Genomic DNA, 9,125 nt, shown 5'->3' on the forward strand with positions numbered 1-9,125 from the left:
TTTTGTATGGCTCTATATCTCTGTGCTGCCCCGTACACTGTGATAAACCCTCATACAAAAACCTGACACTGTTTCCTGCACTCGAGGAACAGGGACCTGTACTGTCAGCAGTGGGTAAGAATATCACAAAACTTCTATTCTAATTGACAAAACTATTTATAAATGTTACACACTTCCTATTTAGCATTTTGCATTGTACATGTTTTAATCAGTTTATTGGGATTTCTTTTAAATTCAGTGTTGTTTTTTCCTGTCATTGTCATTAATGTACCGTGACATGGCTTATGGTCACATTTGAATCTGAAAAACTTAACTTAAAAATGACTCCAAGGTCATCTTTTCAACATTAAAAAACAACTTTTAAGATATTGATGTAACATCAACCCACTGTATTGTGGTCAACAGCATCCTTTATCTAGACTGTAAAGCTGGATACAGTGCTCGGAAACTATAGCAACATAGTCTGCTTTAGAAATTATATTTTATTTAATAAGTAAAATACTATTTTCTATTAAAAAATATTTAAAAAAAAAAAGAAATAAAGGAGCTTTCAAACTCACAGCTTGTTAAGGGACTTGAAGAACACTGAACAAAATGCATTCAGATGAAAATAAATGTGAGATTATATAATTGGTAACATTTTTAAATGCTGCTGTAAATTTGTAGAATAAAAATTGAAACATCAAAGCAATTGAGAATGTTTAAATTTGATTAGAGCTTCATTTCATTTGGTCTTTTTGGCGGACATCAGTAGATGAGAGGGTAATAAAACAAAATAAAGATTATTCTTCTGTAATTGGTTTTAAAGATGAGGAGAAGGTCAGCCTGATGTGTGTAAACTCCACTCTTTGTTGTTGTTTTAGTCAAGTTGTGAATGAAGCATACTGCAGGGGAACGCTTAGGATAGACATGAATTAGGGGTCTGTTTAAAAACATCTTGCATGGGGTGGTTTTACAGCACTTTCTATTAGTGACTGTTGCAGTGGCATTTTCAGTGGTTTGTGTCCTAACAGAGCATCTACAGGGAGGTGTGGATGGACTCCAAAAAGCAAATAGTACGGAGAGTGACCTGTAGTTGCATGAGGTGTCACGTTGTAGGCATGGACTAACTCAGCTAAGTGCTCAGGCCAACGGCGCTTCTTCTCTGGTGGCAGTGTCCGCAAGAGATCATGCAGAGTCCTATTGTACCTTTCACATTGTGCATTCCCCTGAGGATGGTGAGGTGTCGTGCAGGTTTTCTTTACACCATAGAGCCTACATAACTCAGCAATTACGTCGCTTTCGAAGTTTCTGCCCTGATCTGAATGTAATCTCTCAGGCACACCATACTTCATGAACCACTCTCGCAGAAGGACCTTGGCTGTAGTGTCAGCTTTTTGATCACGAGTAGGGAAGGCTTGTGTGAACTTTGTGAACACATCTGTCACCACTAGAACATTCTCTCGTCCGTCTGAAGCAGGCTCTAAGATGGTGAAATCTATCGCAACTACCTCCAGGGGCCGTGTAGCTAAGAAAGACTTCATAGGAGCATGTATTTTGGGCTGTGGCCTTTTGGTAAGGACACATCTCTGACACTTCTTTACCCACTGCTCTACATCATCGTACATTCCCCCCCAGAAACATCTCTGTTTCAAAAGGTTCTGTGTTCTCTCTATCCCCTGATGCCCCATACGATCATGCACACTCTCAAGGACCTGTTCTTTCAAACAGGCAGGTAACAGAAACTGGTGACATTCACCCACATGGACATCATCAATCACACAATAAAGTAAACCATCTATCTCCTTGATCCGGTGCCACTGTCTGAGTAGAGACAATATAGGCTTGGCCAACCCTATTCTCTCATGACAGGTGGGCTTTTGTTTCCTGTTCCAGAACTGTCTAAACATGCTTAGTGTGGGATCTGTACCCTGAAACTGGTGGAGCTCTTCCTTAGAGTAGCCAGGTAAAGTCGGAGTGTTATCCTGCTCGTCAGTACCCCGCTCAGCCTCTGAGGTACGAACTTGTCTCACTCTACAGCACTTGGCCCCTGCAGCTCCTAGCTCTGGGCCTAGCGCTGTTCCCTTCCTGACATTGCAAATGGCCACACAGCCCTCAAAATCTACGTCATCTGGGTGCGGTTGGGGCTCCCCTGCTAACGGCTGCCTAGAGAGGCCGTCTGCAGCAGTGTTACAATGGCCTGGGCGGTACTTGACTTCAAAGTCAAAGACTGCTAACTGAGCTACCCAGCGCTGCTCAATCGCCCCTAACCTGGCTGTGTTAAGGTCACACAAGGGGTTTTTGTCTGTTGTGACTGTGAACTTAGAGCCTAGTAGGTAACCTCTAAATTTCTCAGAAACTGCCCACTTAAGGGCAAGCAGTTCCAGTTTCATACTGCTGTAGTTTCTGTCATTTTTTTCTGCATTCCGCAGTTTCCTGCTGGCATATGCTATCACTCTTTTCTCTTTTCCCTGCTGCTGATACAGGACTGCGCCTAACCCAGAACCACTTGCATCTGTCTCAACAATGAAAGGAAGAGAAAAGTCTGCATAACCTAACAAAGGGGTACTGGTGAGTTTCTCTTTCAGTAACTCGAAAGCCTCCTGACACTCCGTGGTCCATAAACTTTCAACCAACTGTTTAGATCTCGACGGGCTGGTGTTTTGGAAACATGCGTTAAGGTCATGTAGAGGGCCTGCCAGCTGAGAAAACCCCTCCATGAACCTTCTATAATAACTACAGAAGCCTAAGAAGGATCTTAACTCCTTTACTGTGCTTGGAACTTTCCATTGCTGCACTGCAGCAATCTTATCAGGATCAGTCCCTATGCCCTCAGCGGATATCTGATGACCAAGAAACCGCACCCTTGACTGCGAAAAGTGACACTTCTCCACCTTGACTTTAAGTCTTGTCTCCTTCAATCTCTGCAAAACTCTCTCAAGCCTCACTAGATGCTCCTCAAAAGACTCTGAGTATACCAACATGTCGTCTAAATACACAAGCATGATCTGCAGTACCAAGTCACTCATCGTCACCTGCATCAGCCTCTGAAAAGTGGCTGGCCCATTACACACTCCAAACGGCATCCTAGAGTACTCGTATAACCCAAAGGGTGTTGTACAGTCAGGTCCATAATTATTTGGACAATGATACAGTTGTTGTCATTTTGGCTCTGTACACCACCACAATGGGTTTTAAATGAAACAATGAATACCTGCTTAAAGTGCAGACTCTCAGCTTTCATTTAAGGCTTTTTTCAAAAATGTAGTATGAACCGTGTAGGAATGACAACCATTTCTTCACACAGTCCCCTGACTTTAAGGGCTCATAAGTATTTGGACAAACTAACATAATCATCAATTAAACAGTCAGTTTTAATACTTGGTTGCAAATCCTTTACAGTCAATGACTGCCTGAAGTGTTGGACACATAGGCATCAGGCAGAGCATCACCAGGGAAGAAACCCAGCATCTGATGATGCCTATGTGTCCAACACTTCAGGCAGTCATTGACTGTAAAGGATTTGCAACCAAGTATTAAAACTGACTGTTTAATTGATGATTATGTTAGTTTGTCCAAATACTTATGAGCCCTTAAAGTTGGGGGACTGTGTGAAGAAATGCTTGTCATTCCTACACGGTTCATACTACATTTTTGAAAAAAGCCTTAAATGAAAGCTGAGAGTCTGCACTTTAAGCAGGTATTCATTGTTTCATTTAAAACCCATTGTGGTGGTGTACAGAGCCAAAATTATGACAACTGTATCATTGTCCAAATAATTATGGACCTGACTGTAAATGCTGTCTTATGGCGATCATCCTCGTGTACAGCGACCTGATGATACCCACTAGCCAGGTCGATAGTCGAAAAGAACTTTGCTCCGTGCAGGGCATCGAAACATTCATCAATGCGGGGCAAAGGGAAAGCGTCACGGCGAGTCTTTAAGTTTAGCTTCCTATAGTCCACACATAGTCTTAGACTACCATCAGTTTTTCTGACAAGAACCACTGGTGAAGCATAGGCACTAGTACTTTCCTGGATGACACCCTTCTTTAGAAGCTTGGTGATGTGCTCCCTAACCTCATTATACTGTGTGTGGGGTATACGGCGGTAGGGCTGCGAAACAGGGACTTCATCGGTCAGGGTGATCTCATGTTTGACTCGGTCTGTGTAACCTAGATCCTCATCTTGAAGAGCAAACACATCTGCATACTTGGCTAGGAGTACAGCTAACTTAGCCTGTTCTTCCTCTGTACCACCTATGTGCAGCTGGCCCAGTATTGACTGGAGGTCATTAACTGCTGTCTGTTTCTCTTTCTCTTCAACAGTCACTTCTTCCTGGTCAGCGGAGATGCGCTGAAATCTCACCTCTGTCTGATCATTGTCAACACATTCAACCTGAGACAATATGCCTTGCCTGGTCCGGGGATTCAACCACACATCCTCCTGAGAGAAATTCACTACCTGCACTGGGAACACACGTCTAGTGGCCTCCACAAGAGTGGGCGCTACTACAAGACCACCGGGCAGTGGTGACTTAGCAGGCTCCAGCAGCAGATAGGCACCCTCATCTGATGCAGTTTTGCTCCCTTTGGCATAAACTGTAGCGACAGAACACGCTGGCACACGTACTGTATCTCGGCCTGTTAGCCTGGCTGTGGCGGTCTTCTCTACTACCTCACATGTCTGTACTTGCTGAAAGGCTTCCCTCCAATCTGGATCCAGCTCTCCTCTGGGAGTAGTGTCGAACTAGGCTGTAACCAACTGCTTGCATCTCTTAATGATATTCATGCCAATGAGACCTGGCACTGGTTCCTGAAAACTCTTTGTCTGGGGCTGTTCTAACTCTTTGTTCTGAGTCGCCGACTCCTCCCCTCTAATTGGATCTTGAATAACAGGGTCTTTAACCACTAAGAAACCACACTCAGGTATGTTTACCCCCATGGCCTCCATATCTAGTTCAAGATATCCTAAGTAGGGAATCGGCGAAGAGTTTGCTGCAGTCAACTTGAGCCACTGGGCGGTGGGGAACACATCTCCCTCTTTCTCTAATAAGTATTGTCTGAAGAAAGACTCAGAAATGGTGCTAACCTGGGTCCCTGTGTCCAACAGGCATTTAACTGGAACCCCACCAATCTGGACTGAAACTTCACGACACTCACCCACCGCCCGCTCAAGGAATCGCTCACGGTTAAGAGTCTTAGAGCCTTTAGTCTCACCTCGGATTGCCCGGCTCTTGGCATCCGAGGAAGCTAGTTTGACTGAACCAAGGCACTGGAGGTAGTAGGCTGGTTTCCTGGTTTGCGTTGTGTGCACTCCTTTGCAATATGTCCCACCCCTTTACACTTGAAGCAAATTGGCTTCCCATCCTCTGTAAACTGGGGCTTCAGTCTAGGCTTACCACCTGTGTCTTTGCTGTATTTCTCCTTGAGAGCTAGACCCTCTTTCAATGCAATGGTTAACTCCCCTATAGCCTTGCTCTGCTCTGAGACCACCCTAACAATATCCTCTAGAGTGGTAGACTGCTTCTCCTGTGAGTTATCAGGACACTGGCCTTCTCCCCTGATACTGTCACATGCTACCTTCCTGCTCTTAACTGCCTTAGTGTTATATGACTTGTCCTCCAGGGACCAGGCGATGGCCTCTTCTCGTACATCCAACAGAGTGGTCTGGGGGTCGTCCCTAACCATTTTGCGTAGTTCTCTTCTGAGAGAAGAATCTCGCACGCCCTCAATGAATTGGTCTCTGACAGCGGTCTTAGCATTGGATACAGCATCAGGTCTCTGTTTTAGGACTAGTCGTAAGATCTGGGAGAGTGCGTGTGAATACTCCTGAAAATCTTCACCCTCCCTTTGCTGACGACCATAAAAGGCTTGGAACAGCCGAGCTATGCTACGTTTCTCTGCGTAAGCCTCTTGTTGGGAATAGAATGATTTTATGTGTTTTACTATAAGTTGTGTTTCTCTGTATAAGTTTTAGATGTGTGAACAATGAGAATACTGAGATGATTTCAGCTGATCTGAATGTGTTTGCTTTGCAGAAGTGGAGAAGTACAGGAGAGGAAGAGACATGAAGTCTGAGGAGCACATACCGCAATGCTTAGATAATTAGTTTCATATATGGTAAAAAGAATAGAAAGTGATATACAGATAGTAAGGTACAGCACGTGTAGGGAGTTGTGTTGTTCTCTTGTCTTTCAAAACAGGAACCACGCCCCCACCGCCAGCGGGAAGGAGTCAGATTAACACGAGGCAGGGGCGTGGTGTGGTGAAGGAGGAAGTGGAACTGCCAGTGAGAAGAGGACAACGCCTTGCGTGCACAATGACACTCTGTTACGCTCAAATATACTGGGTCAGGGAAAGGACAGGAGGTCAGACTTCGTGAACTGACACACCTTTGTTGTTCGTCAGGGATGTGAAGTTGAGACCCAGAGCTCTGTAATTTTATTCCTTTACTGCTTAATAAACTACATTAACTGAGACCGAATATCTTCTCCTATTGCTTCATTAAAGAACACGCAGGACTGAGCTCACACATAGCACATTAGAGAGTAGGATGAGACTCTTAGTCCAACACTCTCTTAAACAAGTGAATAACTCGTTAGGATCTTTAGGCTCCCCGTCCACGCACAGTCTGATCTCCTCTAACGCAGAACCTCTTAAAAGAGATAGAATGAAATCAATCTTTTCTTCAGGACTCTGACCTCTGGCCTTGATTACACGTTCTACCTCTTCAATGAACTCATCAACTGAGCGACCATCTGTGGCTGGATCCCCACTGAAAGGCTGGATCGGGCGCTCTCTCGGCACATAAACATATGACTTATTTGACCCAGTCTTTAGAGTGGCAATAGTTTCCATGGCTTTATCATGTTTCTCAGTCAGTACAGAAAGCTTAGCCTGCAATTGTTCAATAGTATCAGTCTCTTCTCCAGAGCTCTGCTCTTCGCTATGATCTGCCTCTGACATGGTGAAATGTCTCTGTGCAGACTTAGCTCAACTCAAGTCACTTGAAATCCCGCAGACAGGGAAGGGGTGATGGCTGCGTCCTCCTCTCTTTCCTCTAGGTCCCCGGGGTCGTCTGGATCTCAGGAAATCTTGTCACTGGTTCTCCACAGCAACTCCAGGCAGGCCTCACCACCCTGGATCCTTTTCTGCACCGGGGCCTTACATAGGCTGTATTCATAGTTTATGTTCATTCAAACATGTTACTTGGCTAAGCAGAACGCTTCATTAAAATTCAATAACATTGCATGATATACAACGAGGGGATAATAAGATAAATGTGTTACTTACAGGTTGAGATTGATCCATGTCTCTTCCACCGTTTCAGTCTAGCGCGTCTTGTTTGAACACTGCAAACAGTAGCTCAGTAGCTCAGTAGCTCTGCGATTGGTTTAAAAGTGTGGAGAAAATGTAAGGAGCCATACGACTGGCTGAAAGCAAACACACCTGATTACTGATGAATCTGTCAATCAGAATCATAAATTTGATTATCAGCCAATGGTGACGTTCATTGACCTGCGATGTAAGGGGAGTCTCAAAATTCACCACACAGATTTCTCTCACAAATGTAGAGGTTCACAGATGAGAAGCAGTTTGTAAATGCACATTCAGCGATTCGCATGATCTGTGAATTTATATTACAAGTTTGGATTAAAAAAATATTTGTGAAGCAGAGCTTGTGCATTTGCGAAACAGATCGTGTGCATTAGTGAGTCCGAAATACAACTGTGAACCAGAGCATGTGCATTTGTGAAAAACCCTGCGTGAGTTCATTCATTATGAGACTGATCTGACCCCATAGAAACTGTTCCTCTCTGTACTGTAACAGTGAGCTGGTGTTGAAATCATTAGTGGTCTGAGGGCTCCTCCTCTGGTGGCTTCATGTTACAAGTGTTCAGGCACTGAGGGGTTTTTGTTCAGGTCTACTGATGCTTTGTGTCACTGTGGCTCTCTGGCACAGTAATACACAGCAGTGTCTTCAGGCTGCACATTCTGTCCGTTTAGAGTCACTGTGTTGCTGGAAGAGTCTGAGCTGATACTGAACTTGTTCTTCAGTGAATCTTTGTAATATGTTGTGTATCCAGAAGCTGCACTTCCAATCCACTCCAGTCCTTTCCCTGCAGGCTGTCTGATCCAAGCTGTGTAGTAGCTGCCCACAGAATAAGAGACCTGACAGGTGATGGTCAGACGTTGACCTGGCTGCACAGTCACAGAGGCTGGCTGTGTCAACTGTTCACACTTCACACCTGTTAAAAACAAAGATTGTAACAAATTAAGAAGTTACAGAGCAAATGAAGAACTGTTGACAAATCCAGAGAGACTCACATCCAGCTGCCAACAGCAGCAGCAGAGCTACAGAGAACATGGTTTATGTTGAAACTGACGTGCTGTGAACTCCACTGACAGCCTGATGTGATGTTTTTATAGCTGAGTAACAAGGAAGCTCACTGAGTTTGCATAGAATCAAACATATGAAGCATCAATGTTGGTCTAACTGGAGCCAATAGAAGAGTCTGTTCAGTGTTATTATATCTGCAGAGAGACAACAAATCACCTCTGCTTTACACAGTGATGTAACTTTATTACACACTGAACAGTAACATTTAGAAAATGTCCTTTACATAAATTAAACAACTGTTAACTTTGTTTAAGCCTACTGTAAACTATCAGTGCCTAAATGTGTTGCATTAGCATGTATATACTATGTACTGCATTTATTAATTCACTTATTTACATCCTTACTGCACTTTATTAATTTTATGAAATTAACTGCAACATTGTTTTTATTATCACATACTATGATTCACTTTAGGTTCCACATAACTTTATTGTGTCTTCATTTGTAGAAATGTAAAGTATTTGCAGTAGTTTAATTTCAGCCACCAGATTATTGTGCTGTCTTTGGCCACTTTATGAATGAGTGATGTTTATTGTGTGTGTTAGGGTTTTTTTTTATGTTTAATGATTTGTAATAGTATTTCTCAAGAACACTTTTTTAATTTGTACAGTGCAGGTTCAGATATTATTAGTTTTATTCATGACATACAGTACAGGCCAAAAGTTTGGACACACCTTCTCATTCAATGCGTTTTCTTTATTTTCATGACTATTTACATTGTAGATTCTCACTGAAGGCATCAA

The 9,125-nt window shown here is 43.4% G+C and overlaps 1 long non-coding RNA gene across 1 annotated transcript; it reads right to left on the minus strand.

Annotated features, from left to right (window-relative positions):
* Positions 1-5,909: 5,909 nt before the first annotated feature.
* Positions 5,910-8,473, minus strand: LOC144458649 (uncharacterized). The gene is made up of 2 exons (XR_013488036.1): positions 7,275-8,473; positions 5,910-7,154 (listed from the first exon to the last, which is right to left on the minus strand). It is a non-coding gene; the product is annotated as an uncharacterized LOC144458649 (long non-coding RNA).
* Between the last annotated feature and the right edge of the window lie 652 nt (positions 8,474-9,125).

Source organism: Epinephelus lanceolatus, chromosome 18, assembly GCF_041903045.1.
Source record: "Epinephelus lanceolatus isolate andai-2023 chromosome 18, ASM4190304v1, whole genome shotgun sequence".
NCBI classification, from domain to species: Eukaryota; Metazoa; Chordata; class Actinopteri; order Perciformes; family Serranidae; genus Epinephelus; species Epinephelus lanceolatus.